Raw genomic sequence first — 16,608 nt, 5'->3', positions numbered from 1 at the left:
TTCCATCACCTCCACTAGCTTTGTTTGTAGTGATGCTTCCTAAGGCCCACTTGACTTCATATTCCAGGATGTCTGGCTCTAAGTGAGTGTGAGTGATCACAGCATTGTGATTATCTGGGTCAGGAAGATCTTTTTTGTACAGTTCTTCTGTGTATTCTTGCCACCTCTTCTTAATATTTTCTGCTTCTGTTAGGTCCATACCATTTCTGTCCATTATTGTGCCCATCTTTGCAAGAAATGTTCCCTTGGTGTCTCTAATTTTCTTGAAGAGATCTCTAGTCTTTCCCATTCTGTTGTTTTCCTCTATTTCTTTGCATTGATCACTGAGGAAGGCTTTCTTATCTCTCCTGGCTATTCTTTGGAACTCTGCATTCAAATGTGTATATCTTTTCTTTTCTCCTTTGCTATATACATATATATATATATATATATTTTTTTTTCCCTCCTTTTCTCATCTATGTCAATAAATAATAACAAAGAAGAAGTTCTGAATTCTTTTTGACAGGTTGAAATTTTAAATTTCAAATGTGATAGCATCAACAAAGATATTAAACAGTGTCATTAAATTTTGTTGCTTGATATTTGTATTCTAGGAAAAAAATTTGTAGGAAGGGTAAAAAACATATTTAATGTGGTTAATTTTTATTAGAAATAAATAAGACCATATATACTTTCAGCTTTTTTAAAAAATTAATTTTAATGGCAGTTATTAGTCAAGATTCTTACCTAATTCAGGAAAATTTCCTGTGACATCACTTTCACCTTGCAAGGCTAACCTAGTGGGGCTAAGTTTGCCTTCAGTAATCTTTCGGATCTTTTACTCGGCAGTGCTGGAACTCAAACTAGCTTTTAAGTGTAGCACCACCTCCAAGTTAGTGTCCTGGATCTGTATGAGTTAATGCGTCATTGGGCCTATTTCTCAAACTGTATTTCTTCCATTTTTGGAAAGTAATGTTCTTGGCCAGCATGATATGATATAAACTAATGATAGGACTCTCCCTCCTCTGTCTGTTGTATTTGTAACACAGCTCTTAATTGGCAAAGTCTGCTGTTGAACAATTGAAAACATAAACATGACAGATAGGCTAATGATACACACAAATCAATTAAATTGATTTGAGCCTGCAGTTTTGGTGCGTCATTTACTTTTTCAGACGTGTATCCTTAATCAGGCAGTATAGGAGATTCCTTCATCCCCAGGGAACTTTTTCTTAAATCACTGAACCTCAAATACACTTTTGCTTTACATTCCTTTTAATAGTCAGTGGTGGTGCTTGGATTTAAAGAGTACTAACATTCACTTGTAATTTTCTCAGTAATTTTAAAGTGCTCTGTGGCTTTTGCTTTTGAACAGAGGAAAGAAATGTATCAGAGCTGTCACAAATCTTTCATACTCTGATATCCTACTCCCCCTCCAATCCACAGATCTTTTGTTAAATTCCACCATGCCTCTGTGGGAAATGTGAATAGTCATTGAAATTGATTCTATGCCAGGATTTGAAAGCTGATACACTGAAAAATGTACCCAGTGTATGTTAAATGAACACCAAACTCCCTGGCAATGAGAGGACTAATATGAGACTATGACACAGTTAAATTTAGAAATAGGATTAAAAATAGTCTCTGGGTTTTCATTTCAAGGTCATTCACAGACACAGTTCTCATAACCCTGTGGGATCCCATCCCAGTTAGAGTCCATTTCACGTGTGGAATAGTCTTTTATCTTTTCAGCCTATTATGGTTTTTGAAGAAATGCAAGACAGGAAACTAGTATTTGTTAAGTATCTATAATATTCCTGAGAAAATGCACGATTTCTTTCCTTTATATCTGATGATGATGACAACAATGATGATGATGATATTAGATGATGTTTCTTGAACCTACATGTGCCAAGTAATTTCCATTCCTACTTATACTTTATCCCTTCAAAAGTTTGTGAATTTTGCAAGTGAAAAAATTGGTATTTACAGAGGTTCAATAGTTTGTTGAAAATGGCTGCCACTTTCAATAAATGCAAAGTAAGATTTGGAACTCAGTTTCTTTTCTCCAAAGACAATATTCTCAAAAGAATGTCAATGCAAAAGTTTGGAATTCATACTGTATTAATGTTTTTCATCCATGAATTGCTGTTAATAATAATAAAATCCACACCAGAGGATTGTGGTGAAACTTCAATTAGTGAATACATATAAAGATTTTACAATAGTTGTTCCTGACACATAGTGATTAGATACTTAGAAAACATTAACACTTTTGGTTAGTAATAAAAACAATTATTAGTTTGTTATGTTCCAGAAGATAGTAATTATTATTTATATATCTTATTTTATATTGCAATATGATACAAAACACTAAAAAAAAATCTATCTATCCATAAAGATTCTCCTTTCATTCTATCTTTCCAATACTTTAAAATGACAGTATTTGAAATTATTTTGCAAAACATCATTTAATATTTCTGGGATCTAAGACCTATTTTGTAAAATCAGCACATCAAAGATAAGGATATATCAAACCATCATTTACTAAGTTCAGTTCAGTCACTCAGTCGCATCCGACTCTTTGTGACTCCATGGACTGCAGCAGGCCAGGTTTCCCTGTCCATCACAACTCTTGGAGCTTATTCAAACTCATGTCCATCAAGTTGGTGATGCCATCCAACCATCTCATCCATCTTCTATCATCCCCTTCTCTTCCTGCCCTCAATCTTTCCCAGTATTAGGGTCTTTTCTAATGAGTCAATTCTTCACATCAGGTGGCCAAATTATTGGAGTTTCAGCTTCAGCATCAGTCCTTCCAATGAATATTCAGGACTGATCTCCTTTAGGTTGGACTGGTTGGATCTCCTTGCAGTCCAAGGGACTCTCAAGAGTCTTTTCCAACACCACAGTTCAAAAGCATCAATTCTTCAGCCCTCAGCTGTCTTTATAGTCCAACTCTCACATCCATACATGACCCCTGGAAAAACCATAGCCTTGACTATATGGACCTTTCTTGGCAAAGTAATGTCTCTGCTTTACAATACGCTGTCTAGGTTGGTCATAACTTTTCCTCCAAGGAGCAAGTGTCTTTTAATTTCATGACTGCAGTCACCGTCTGCAGTGATTTTGGAGCCCGAAAATATAGTCTCTGTTTCCACTGTTTCCCCATCTATTTGCCATGAAGTGATGGGACTGGATACCATGATCTTTGTTTTCTGAATGTTGATTTTAAACCAACTTTTTCACTCTCCTCTTTCACTTTCATCAAGAGGCTCTTTAGTTCTTCTCTTTCTGCCATAAGGGTGGTATCATCTGCATATCTGAGGTTACTGATATTTCTCCCAGTAATCTTGATTCCAAATTGTGCTTCATCTACCCTAGCATTTCTCATGATGTATTCTGCATATAAGTTAACTAAGCAGCATGAAAATATACAGCCTTGAAGTACTCCTTTCCCAATTTGGAACTAGTCTGTTGTTTCATGTCCAGTTCTAACTGTTGCTTCTTGAGCTGCATAGAGATTTCTCAGGAGGCAGGTCAGGTGGTCTAGTATTCCCATCTATTTCAGAATTTTTCACAGTTTGTTGTGATCCACACAGTCAAAGGCTTTGGCATCCTCAATAAAGCAGAAGTAGATGTGTTTTTTGGAACTCTCTTGCTTCTTCTATGATCCAACAGATGTTAGCAATTTGATTTCTGGTTCCTCTGCCTTTTCTAAAACCAGCTTGAACATTTGGAAGTTCATGGCTAACGTTCTGTTAATGCCTGACTTCGAGAATTTTGGGCTTTACTAGCATGTGAGATGAGTGCAATTGTGCAGTTTGAACATTCTTTTGCATTGTCTTTCTTTGGGATTGGAATAAAACAGACTTTTTCCACTCCTGTGGTCACTCTGAGTTTTCCAAATTTGCTGTCATATTGAGTGCAGCACTTTCACAGCGTCATCTTTTAGGATTTGAAATAGCTCAACTGGAATTCCATCACTTCCTCTGGCTCTGTTCATAAGTTTCCTAAGGCCCACTTGACTTGCATACTAGGATATCTGGCTCTGGGTGAGTGATCACACCATTGTGGTTATCTGGGTCAGGAAGATCTTTTTTGTACAGTCCTTCTGTGTATTCTTGCCACCTCTTCTTAATATCTTCTGCTTTTGTTAGGTCCATGCAATTCTGTCCTTTATTGTGCCCATCTTTGCATGAAATGTTCCCTTGGTATCTCCTATTTTCCTGAAGAGATCTCTAGTCTTTCCCACTCTATTGTTTTCCTCTATTTCTTTGCATGGATCGCCAAGGAAGGCTTTCTTTCTTTCTTTCTTTTGAGGAAGGATTTCTTATCTCTCCTTGCTATTCTTTGGAACTCTGCATTCAAATGGGTATATATTTCCTTTTCTCCTCTGCCTTTTGCTTTTCTTCTTTTCATAGCTAAGGAAAGGCCTTAGCTATCCTCATTTGTAAGTCCTCCTCAAACAACCATTTTGTCTTTTTGCATTTCTTTTTCTTAGGGATGATCTTGATCACTGCCTCCTGTACAATGTTACTCATTGGAAAATTCAGACTTTAATTGAAGAAAGTAGGAAAAACCACTAGACCATTCACATGTGACCTAAATCAAATCATCTACTAAAAGCTTTAATGTTTGATCCATAACCATTACTTCAGTTGCAAAATATTCATCATCCTAGGGAAAACTAGAAATTGAATATAAAGCACAGTGTGAAACTGTGTTGTGGGAACTGTAGTTGTTCCCACCACACAGATAATGTTCAAAGGTTGAGACATTGCTATATTTTTGAAACATCCTTAATATCCTTTGCTTGCCTATCATTAATGGACTGGAACATTTCCCCCTATATCTGAGACTTCAGTCTGTTTCTCAACTTTTTAGTGATCCATTACGTAGTGACAGTCAGTCAATAGGCATTTTGGCAGGACACCTGTCCTTAAAATGGCTGAGTTTTCAGCAAGGCCTTGATGGAACAACTTTTAAGGCTGAGATCATTCTCAGTTTAAGACAGTGACAACAGTATGTACTTGTTATTCCCTTCTCCAGAACTCTTGTTTCCCAGTGAGGCAGATTGCTTGCCAAAAACTGACCACTCTTGTTAATGTGTTTTTGTAACTGACATCAGTCAACAAAATAGGAGTTTTACCCAAGCTTAGAATTAGTAGAGGGCTTTGAAATACAGTGAAACCATAGAAAGAAATCCCAGCAGGAGTTGGCTCTTAAGAACCTTTCTTTCACTCTATGAAGCCAAACAAAGTGACCTTTTAATATTACTTTTTAGTCATGGTTGTGTTTCAGAGAGGTCAACACTTAAATGAGTTATTCAGTCAATAATAGTTGCATTTAAAACAAGTTGGTGCTGTAAGTACAGTGTGGAAATCAGTTGCATTTCACTAACTGTTTCTGATCTTTGGCTACCTGGTGGCATTTTCTTTCCTGATTTCTTCTTTACTTGGCTTCCTCAGGTGAGTTCATGTGACTAGTTCTGGCCAAAGGAGTCATGAAAACATAGGTCACTTCTGGGCCAAGGTATTTAATTGACAGAGTGAGACCTTCATGAACTGTCTTTCCTGCTGTCACAGTGATTGGCAGCATTCCAGATAGTGGTTGCAACATCCATCAGTCTTGTCTCTAAAAGACAGTGAAGAGCGAAACCCTCAAATGATATGTACCATATGTACAGAGTGAGCAAAACTATAAACACTTTTTTTTTTTAAAGATAATTTAGGGCTGACATATTTAGGACTGTTTATTACCACAGCATAACCAAGCCTATCCTGAGGGATTTATACAATGAGAATTATTGATACAAGCAACAATTTGTGGCCATTCAAAGAACAAACTGGAAGAGGTAAGCCGGCATTTTTAGCAAGTTTCTTTTATAGTCTTTAATAACATAGTTATATCTATTGCAGCAGGCAGATTTGTTTCATAGGAAGTTAGATCCTAAAACTGAAGCTGTGATTTCTGGTCAGTATTTAATACCTGGTAGTCATCATGAAGCAAATACAATGAACTTTTGCAATATCTTAAATTTATTTTAAATATACATGTGATTGTAGCTTATATGTATGTGTATATATATATATATATATATATATACACACATATATGCTTAAAATGAAGGACTAGGGTAATTGTCTCATAAATCAGTTATTACTGATTTATGTTCATTCAAAATAATATTACTTTAGATCATTTCTGATAGGCTGTGTTGTAAAAATGTGTTATATTCTCAAAATGAAAAACTTAAACAATGATTATAGACAAATTGATCATCTATGCAGTATTCTGTTGCTCAGGGTCAACACATTAAGGCTGTTGCTTTGATCAGAAGCACTTCTCTCAAACTTCTTCATTTCCTGTAATAAACCAATTGTGTATCATCATTCATCACATATCTAAATCTTCATGAATTATTTTCGATTTTTACTTTATACTACTTCCAAGGTGGTTCGGTGGTAAAGAATCTGCCTGCCAATGCAGGAGATGCAGGTTTGATCCCTGGGTTGAGATGATCCCATGGGGAAGGGAATGGCATCCCACTCCAGTATTCTTGCCTGGGAAATCCCATGGACAGAGGAGCCTGGCAGGCACAGTCCATGGGATCATAAAAGATTCAGGCATGACTTAGTGGCTAAATAACAACAGCAACAAAAGATAACAAATAGCATATGTTTAGAACACTTTGTGAAAAGCAACGTTTAAAAAAGTGGTAATTTCCTTTTCTAAATGTCATACAGCATTAAAGTTACTGTAAACATCACAGTTTAGCCTATTAAACCACTCCTATTTTAATATATTTCAAATTTCTTTTTTCTTTATTTTTTCAGTTTTCCCAGATATAACAACACCACTAATTTCAGTCCATTTTGTCACTCTTAATTCCCCATTATTTTCAGTATTCATTTTAGGTACTGATAGCTTACAGTGAACAGTGTCAGATTCTTGATCTCCAAAGAAGATTTAGCTTTGGGACCAGGGACCAGGCTTGATCACTCAAACGCTTTTGCATAGCAGAGTTTTGTTAGAGTATGAAAAAGTGAAATCACTCAGTCGTGTCTGACTCTTTGAGACCCCATGGACTGTAACCTACCAGGCTGCTCCATCCATGGGATTTTCCAGGCAAGAATACTGGAGTGGGTTGCCATTTCCTTCTCCCAGAGGATCTTCCTGACCAAGGGATCGATCCCAGGTCTCCCGCATTGTAGGCAGATGTTTTACCATCTAAATCACCAGGGAAATCCTGGTGAAAATATGAAAAGAGACAGAGAAAGCTTCTGGCATAGACATCAGAAGAGGGATGGAGAGTGCCCCCTTCACTAGTGTTAGCAAAGAAGTTACATACTTTTAAAATTAGTTATTACAGTAAATCAAAAGAATGTCTCAAGGTTGTAAAGATCTTACTAGACCCACTCCCATAATTTACATTTTAAGATAACAGGATTAGCCAGAAGGTTTTCATGAAGGAGAAACTGTGCTCAAGCAGGATACATTGTTATATAATCCCCAGTACAGAGTTTAAACTGAGTTGTTTGTTGTGTAATCATCAGTTCTGGGCTTAAAGAGAAAAAACCTTTTTCTGTGACTAAGACTAAGGAATGTAGAGAGAAAAAAAAAAAGAGAGAGAGAAAGTTTGTCCTTTCCTTCTTCTTGAGAACCCCAGACCCCTAACTCCACTTTGAGAGCCCCAGACCCCTTTCTCAGTTCTCAGGAGCCCAGACTTCTTATCAACCCACCTAGGAATTCACTCAGTATGTTGCCAACACTGTACTTATCACACACTCAAAAAGTAAACAGTGACCAAGTTTTAGAAATTGCAAGTTACAATGATTCATGGTTATGTTATGTTCAGAATAAAGACCTAGATTGTTAATTCTAAAAGAACTCATATTTGTTAATCATACAGTTTTATAAGTCCTATTGATTTAAACAGTATTTTCATGATAACCTAAACTAACTTTCCCTCAGAAAATATTTTATAAGTACTTAATTGTTCTTTTTCATCCATGTAATAACATGCTATTTTTGTCTGCAAAATGGTATAAAATCAAATTTCCTGTTTCAATGGATTTAAAAATTTACTGAAACTGATAGCAAGATACACACTATGAAACAAACCATCTTTTGTTTGTTAAAAAATGAAATCCCTCCATCTTGGATAGCTCAGATGCGATATTAATTTATTGAACAACTAAAATTTGAAGTAAGGTACTGAAATTTGGTTCTTTCATGGAAGGGTAGACAGTGATTTCTTTCAGAATATGGGTCTGACTTTGATTAAAATTCTTTTGTTACGCTGCACAGATGAAAGAACAAACTATTTTTGTTTTAAATGATAGCAATGGATTCTGAAACTGAGCCCAGAAGATTAGATGCAGATTTCAAAGGATAGCACACATCTGTGCATTATTGCAGGTTCTTAAACCTCCACACCACAAGGTCAGACGAAAATACCAATGACCATTTGCTGTTCATTCTTGTGTGACAAAACAGATTGGCAATAGCTAATATTTCTACAATTTGTCACTAGGCAAATTTAAAAGCATATGTTAACTTCATCACAACAGTTATGTTGAAACATTGACTCATGTTTACTTTTGTCTGTTCGTTAAAACACACACACACATTTATCTACCCACCTTTATTGTTGTTGAGTATACTTAAATAATCAGTGTATATAAGAAGTGGTACCTATACACAGGATTTTGGAAAACTGAAGTAATATAGTCCAAAATTACATACAGCAGGAACTTTGTCATATGTTTTGAGTAGAGTGAAGTATCTTTTGTTTACATAACATTTGCCAAATATAACTAAAAGAAACAGCTTGGAAGGGTCCAATGTCATCAGTCATATACTACAACACTGTCATGGGTAACCTCCAAAATAGAGTAGTTGTCATTATCTACGAGTAGTCGTTATTTTAACTTTAACCCACTTATTTTGAAATAATTTGAGGCATCATATAATAATAGTATAAGGACAGAAATATAAAACCACAAGTCTAAAATTAAAATGTAAAATTCAAATTGTAAAGATGAAGATGGGGGAAATTAAACAGAAGGTTTTCAACTAAAGGTTTTAACAGAACGTTTTAAACAGCTGGTTATTAACTAACCTCCATTTAATGCCATATCCAATTAAAAAGCCTTGGATATCAATGAAAAGATTAACCAACCAGCATTTCTGTGCTTTCAGTTTAAAGAATCTGTGTGTATGCAATTTTTACTAATTTCCATGTTTTTTCAGAAATTTTAGAAAACCAGCCAACTAGATCCCAATTGTGTAAAGATGAAATGGTAGCTAGTGCATTAAATGGAGAAGGAAATGGCAACTTACTCCAGTCTTCTTGCCTAGAGAACCCTGCGGACAGAGGAGCCTGATGGTTGCTGTCCATAGGGTCGCACAGAGTCCGACATGACTGAAGTGACTTAGCATGCACGCATGCGTTGGAGAAGGAAATGGCAACCAACTCCAGTATCCTTGCCTGGAAAATCCCAGGGACAGAGGAACCTAGAGGTCTGCGGTCTGTGGGTTCGCACAGAATCGGACAGGACTGAAACGACTTCGCAGCCCCAGCAGCAGTGCATTAAGGAATGATGATAGAGGAAACCAGTAGCAGTTGGGCATAACATAACTGATTAAACTTAAGCTTCAAGTCTCTGAACGTATACAAACCCCTTCCATAACCCTGCACTAAATTCTATATTCATGATTTTGAATTTTCTTTTCTTAATCAGGGCTACCAAGCCCTAGTGGCTCAGATGGTAGAGAACCTGCCTGCCAATGCAAGAGATGTAAGAGCTCTGGGTTCGATTCCTTAGTCAGAAAGATCCCCTGGAGAAGGAAATGGGAGCCAACTCTAGTATCCTTGCCTGGAAAATTCCAGGGGACAGAGGAGCCTGGTGGGCTACAGTCTATGGGGTCGCAAAGAGTCAGACACGACGACGCATGCAGGAGGTCCCATTACAGTTCCTGGTTCCTAGTTTCTTGTCAGTTAAGGAAAAATTTAGTTGATCATACAATGCTCAGTGTTTAATAATAGGAAATTTGTCAGTTCTTCAGGAATAATAAACATTTTTCCCAGTTGATAAACTTTTCAGAATTTTATTGTTAAACACATTGAAAAATACAGTATAAATATGTTGGCAATGATGTTACAGTATGGCAATATATCGCAGAAAAAAATGCAATGTTATTTTACCTACAGTATTTATATAGGAAGCAAAGATATCCTGTTAAAGCTTATTTCACATACTGTTCTTTTTTCAGAATGGCACAAAAGGGTCCTGGAGTCAAGTGTGCTGAGAAAGTTTGTTAAGGGACAGAGGATAGAGAAGAATAATAGCAACCTCAAGGGGAGAAGAGAGAGAATAGAATAGAAAGATGAGCTAAAAGAACAAACACATCATGTACAGAGACGGTATTATCCAGCCACAGCAGAGTTGAAAGATGGACTATCTCATGGAACCAGAAAATTCAACAACTTGTTTAGAGTTTTCTATTGTCATCATGCATAAAATGAGCACAATAAAATCAAAGCATTATTAGTAATGAAGAAATTGGGTTTTCAAGCCATTAAATGATAAGATGATATAAAGGCAATTGGTTATGAGAATGTTTAGCATTAGTAGTGGATTGTCTGTTTTGAAAATTGCTCTGTGAGTGTGTGTGCTCAGTTGCACAGTCATGTCTGATTCTTTGTGACTCCATATACTGTAGCCTACCAGTCTCCTCGGTCAGTAGGATTTTCCAGGCAAGAATACCAGAGCAGATTGCTGTTTCTTCCTCCAGGGGATCTTCCCAACCCAAGAACTGAACCCGCGTCTCTTGCGTCTCTTGCAATTGCAGGCAAATTCTTTACCGCTGTATCAACGGGAAGCTAAATTTAATCACAAAAGTCATTGCAGCATTCCAGTATACCATATTAAAGAAAATGAAAGCTATTTCAAGCAGTATGGACATTATTTCCTACCAATAAGCATTCAAATCAGGATTTATTCATTACTATATTACTGACACATTGAGGATGACTGGCATATACCAGATACTCAGTAAATATTTTTGGTAAATTAAAAATTCACACAAAAGACTTACGATACTCTAGAAATTTAGAGTATTATAATTTTAAGAAGGCATACTATGGGTATAAATATACTTACTATACACAGTAATAATGAAAAAATTGTGCAATAAGCTGTATATACATACTAAAATTCACAACTTTGCATTATAAACTTAGTGTATTATAAACTACTAGTTAATCACTGTGAACATAAATTACACTCTGCAACCAATAATTTGCTTAGGGAATTCTGGGAATGAAAGGTTATTTAGATTATTTGTTGCTGTTATTCAGTCACCTAGTCGTGTCTGACTCTGTGACCCCATGAACTGCAGCGGGCCATGCTTCCCTGTCCTTCACTATCTCTTGGAATTTGCTCAAATTCATGTCCATTGAGTCAGTGATGCCATCCAACTATCTCATCCTCTGTTGCCCCCTTCTCTTCCTGTCCTCAATCTTTTCCTTCATCAGGGTCTTTCCTAGTGAGTTGGCTGTTTGCATCAAGTGGCCAAAGTATTGAAGCTTTAGCTTTAGCACCTTCCAATGAATATTCAGTGTTTGGTTCCATTAGGATTGACTGGTTTGATATCCTTGCAGTCCAAGGGACTCTCAAGAGTCTTCTCCAGCACCACAATACAAAACCATCAATTCTTTAGCACTTTCAGTGGTCCAACTCTCACATCCATACATGACTACTGGAAAAACCATAGCTTGGACTGTATAGACCTTTGTCAGCAAAGTGATGTCTCTGCTTTTTAATACACTCTCTAGGTTTGTCATAGCTTTTCTTTCAAGGAGCAATGGTCTTTTAATTTCATGGGTACAGTCACTGTCCAGAGTGACTTTTTATGTTTTTTATTTTTTATATCACCATAAAAATTGTCTAGGGAGGTTTATAATATGCATTCATTTTCTCATGAAGCAAATAGAAATAGAGTTATTCATTAGATTCTAGGAAGATACAAAATTTTGGACATTTTTTATACAATTGACAATTGATGCACCTAATATTTAGGAGTTTCATCAAAAACTTTAGTTTGGAGATGCTGAAGAAATCTTTCTTAATGATATTAACTTTATTTTTCTTTGTACCTCTGTACTCCTGAAGAATATCCTTGAAGGCTAAAAGAACTCAACAACAACAAAAAAGAACTAAAATTAGTTCCTCAGAAATATGTATAAAAAGAAGAAATATAATTGCCCAGTCATACTCTTCTGTCCTGGCAATAATTAGTGTTTACATGTTTATTATATAGTGTTGTTTATTTAACTACTTGACAGAGCCAGTTTCTTACCAATTATTCTCTTCTTGAATCTTTGACTCTGCCATAGACATTATGAGGTACATTAACTTAAGACTGTTTAGATTGTTTTAAATGAAACAATTCAGAAACTAAGTGACTCTTAGGATAATTATTGCCTTTTTAACTTTTTATACATTAAAGATTTACGATTCCATCTACGCTTTTTCTCTTCAGGCTAGAGATAACCTTCTAGATGATATGTCAAGAAAGAGAAAAAACAAAGGCATATTTCTCACTGGTATATCCCTTTTACTGATGGAAACAATTAATATATCATTATGTGGTTGAGTGGTAAAAATACACTAATAAATTACCACCTGAGTCAAGCATTTGAAACTTTGAATTTAGTTGTATCATTACTGAATTTACAGTTTGCTAAAATGACTCCTATGTGAACACCAGTTGATTTACTATACATTTAATATATTATTATATAATTTTGAGTTATGGAGTATGATATGATCTATAAGTTATGTCAGTAGAGAGTACTATTCTTGCCTAAGTAATAATTAAAACTTTGGAACAAATTTTATGATGAAATTCTAATCTCCATTATTTTAAGAAATAATACAAATATTTAGAGATAAGAATATGCAATAATACTAAAATTGGTGATACTTGATACAAAATATTTCTGGTTTAAAACAGATAGAGATGCATCATCCTGCCCATTATTTGGAGAAGTATTGTTTAAAAATCTTATAGGGCAGGATTGGGCTCTTAAAGAGAATTATCAGCCCAAGTAAAGTACTACTTAGGTACAAGAAAAGGGCACAAAAATATCAAAGCAAGTATAGATAGTGCAGGTACCACACACATTAGAAATAATTTAGGGGCTAAAAGTAGGCACTTTATGGAAGCAAATACAGAATTAATCAAAAGATTGACACCAAATTACAGGAAAGTCAGGGCTAACAAATATAGAAGGCTAAGAAAAATAACATTTAATCTGAAAGGGTTAAACCTGGCCATGATTATCTTAGAAATTGAAATGGAAATGTTCCTTCCTGGCTGTAATGAATCAGCTTTAAAGTCTGAAGTTGTTCAGCACCAAGGACAAAGGCAATTCAATGCAGACACATAGCTTTTTTTTCTTTTCTCATCCCACTTGTCTGAGATTCATATATAATCATATAGCTGGAAATGTCTTTAGAAATCATCCACCTCAACTCCGTTACTTTATAGATAAAAGAAAAAAACTGAGACACAGTTATTACTAACTTATCCAATCACCCTGTTAGAAAGGGGTGAAGTTCAGCCTAGAGTCTAATTTTGCTTTTACCTGGTACAGTATTCCCTAGGTGGGCCATGCAAATATATAAAATCACATGCACAGAAGATTTGGGCTGCTTTTATATTAATAAAGTATTATTTGACTTTTGTGTTTGTATTTCGAAGGGGGTGTGTGTGTGTGTGTGTAGAGATTAATAGTCTAGATGAACAAAAAGACTTTTTTTTCTAAATAGCCCAGATTTTTTCAGACTAAATGCACCCTTCCTAATTTTAGTAAGTTTATTTGGAAATGGCCAGAAGGAAGTTGACCAAATTTAAAATACATCCTCAGATCTTTTTTTCCTGTTTAGCAATATTTTAAAAAATTTATTTATTTATTTTAATTGGAGCATAATTACTTTACAATATTGAATAGGTTTTTGCCATACATCAGTATGAATCTGCCATAGGTATACATGTGTTCCTTCCATCCTGAACCCTCCTCCCACTTCCCTCCCAACCATATCCCTAAGGTTGTCTCACAGAATCAGCTTTGGGTGCCTTGCTTCATTAGTGGAATTCACACTGGTTATCTAATTTACATATGGTAATGTGTATGTTTTGATGCTATTCTCTCAAATCATCTCACCCTCTCCTTCTCCCACTGAGTTCAAAAGTCTGTTCTTTATGTTTGTGTCTCCTTTGCATTCCTGTATGTAGGAGCGTTGATACCATCTTTCTAGATTCTATATATATGTGTGTGTTTTAAAATCTCACTTGCTATTTTAATCTTGTTATCCTTCATTTTTCCAGTCTAATATCTGAGAACTCATCTATATTTGTCATTTTTTATGTTGGTCTGTGCTTTTGTATTGTTAATTTCAAGTGTAAATAGTTTTGTAAATTTTTTTTCTTCTTTCATTTGAAGGTTTGGTAAAATATAATTAGAATTTATACAAAGTAAACTATTGTTGAGATCTAATGAGAAAGCATCAGTTAAGGGAAAAGTTGTATTATTGTTAGAGAATATTTTGTCTACTTTTAGGCAGAGAGGTTGGAGAAGGAAATGGCAACCCACTCCAGTATTCTTGCCTGGAGAATCCCAGGGATGGAGGAGCCTGGTGGGCTGCCGTCTATGGGGTCGCACAGAGTTGGACACGACTGAAATGAATTGCCAACAGCAGCAGCAGGCAGAGAGACTAAGAGGAACTAAAGTAAGGGCTAAGTTCAAGTAAAGGCTAAGATCCAGAGGCTTATCTGCTCTGTTAGTTGCTCACATGTGTGTTGAACTCTTTGTGACCCTATGGACTGTAGCCCACCAGGCTCCTCTGTCCATGGGATTTTTCAGGCAAGAGTACTGGAGTGCGTTGCCATTCCTTTCTCCAGGCAATCTTCCCTGTCTAGGGATCAAGCCCAGGTCTCCCGCATTGCAGGCAGACTCTTTACCATCTGAGTCACCAGGGAAACCACAGAACAGAACATATAGTCACTGAAATAATAAGCTAAATTAGAAATGGAAAGATGAATCTTAATTTGGGAGCAATATTTTTTTTAGAAAAACAAAACCTTTTGAATAGGGAATATCACAATCTCCTGATACAGTGTAAAGAGTATGAACTTCGGAATCTGAATGCAAGCATTGGCCTGACTCCCTCTACATCATGTTGAGACAATTTCTTAGCCTCCTCTCAGTCCCAGTTTCTCTTTTTGAAAAATAAGAATATGCTTTTGGATAGCATCAAAACACACATGTAGACATATTCTTCCTCCCTGATGAAGACTTCTAAATAGCTTAAATGTAAATATCTGCTCTAGTCCCCATCTCTTCTCGCAGAGCCAGCTATCAATATTCAGTCCAATCCTTTAAATTCTTTGGCTTTGATCACATTTTCCCATGAATTCTGGTGCAAGGTTCCAGAGTTTTATAAAGATATAGGATCCAGAGTTCTCTTTCACAGTTGAATTGTGATAAACTCCAAGAGGCAGGTGAGCAACTCTTATTTTAGACATAGTGTTCTCCAGCAAGGTATCTGGTAGGATCTTAGGGATTTTAGATCTAATCTTGGACTAAATGCTGTCTGAAAACTTCTGCCTGTTTCTCTTTGGATCTCAGATTATTTTATCCTTCAGCTTCTGCTACTTCATCCTACTTCGCTGTGGCAGTTTTGGAAGTGAGTTCGCTGTTGAAGTGTGCCTGGCTATTGACAAAGAAGCTTTCCTTCATTTTGCACTGGGTATGTTATTGTTGTTGTCTAGCCGCTAAGTTGTGTCTGAGTCTTTCATGACCCCATGGACTGTAGCTTGACAGGCTCCCCTGTCCATAGGATGTCCCAGGCAAGATTACTGGAGTGGGTTGCTAGTTCCCTCTCCAGGGGATCTCCCTGACCCAGGGATTGAATCCACGTCCCCTGCATTGGCAGGCAGATGCTTTACCACTGAACTATCAGGGAAGCCCTCTGCTCTGGGTAAACTATTTTTAATTTGGACTAAGCTATTTCTGCATGTCAAACTACCACATTTTAACCTAACCTAGAGTGAAGGGACTCCATGTGGAAGTTACAAAAATATTTTCCCAAAGATTATAGTAAAGTTAAAGAAATATTAAAAATCTTAAAATACTCTCCTTTTCTTAACGTATGAGGTCTGGGAAAAAAATCAAGCAAACAACTTTAATGAGAAGGAGATAGGAGAAATTTATTTTCCATTTGGCTGTGTTTCTTTTACAACTTTGTTCAGATTTTAGCAGGACCAGTTGACTGTTTAAACTCAGGTTTGTCTGTTACTGAGAGGGTATTCTTTACAAGTGGGTGTTGTATGTAAAACAGTGAGATTTGAATTCATACTTCAACCTTAAAGTCTAAAAATTAATTTACATTATATTTGATAACCTGCTCAGGGAGAACTTATGTATGCAAGTGCAATGGAGCTTGGCTTCCTAATGTCAAAAACTTTCGGTTTTACTTTCTTGTGATTCCATGTACATGTGGAACACATCTCCATTTTTTCATTTCACTAGTAGTCTGTGATATAAAGATACAT

At 36.1% G+C, this 16,608-nt stretch overlaps 2 long non-coding RNA genes across 5 annotated transcripts in view; one reads left to right on the top strand and one right to left on the bottom strand.

Annotated features, from left to right (window-relative positions):
- Nucleotides 1-2,081: 2,081 nt before the first annotated feature.
- LOC139031051 (uncharacterized) lies at nt 2,082-7,486 on the bottom strand. Of its 3 annotated transcripts, none has more exons than XR_011483473.1 (3): nt 7,415-7,486; nt 6,915-7,231; nt 2,082-5,616 (listed from the first exon to the last, which is right to left on the bottom strand). It is a non-coding gene; the product is annotated as an uncharacterized lncRNA (long non-coding RNA). The 3 variants fall into 3 exon arrangements; XR_011483472.1 differs by having other exon boundaries at nt 7,082-7,231; XR_011483474.1 differs by lacking the exon at nt 2,082-5,616 and adding an exon at nt 5,838-6,347 and having other exon boundaries at nt 7,082-7,231.
- LOC139031052 (uncharacterized) overlaps nt 5,547-16,608 on the top strand; it is a 116,368-nt gene continuing 105,306 nt past the window's right edge. For both annotated transcript variants that reach the window (XR_011483475.1, XR_011483476.1), the window contains exon 1: nt 5,547-5,836. This is a non-coding gene — a long non-coding RNA (uncharacterized lncRNA). The remainder of the gene's footprint in view (nt 5,837-16,608) is intronic.

This window comes from Odocoileus virginianus, chromosome 25 (assembly GCF_023699985.2).
Source record: "Odocoileus virginianus isolate 20LAN1187 ecotype Illinois chromosome 25, Ovbor_1.2, whole genome shotgun sequence".
Lineage (NCBI taxonomy): Eukaryota > Metazoa > Chordata > Mammalia > Artiodactyla > Cervidae > Odocoileus > Odocoileus virginianus.
Note: the sequence above shows the minus strand (reverse complement) of the source record. Positions and strands in the feature narration are given on the sequence as shown.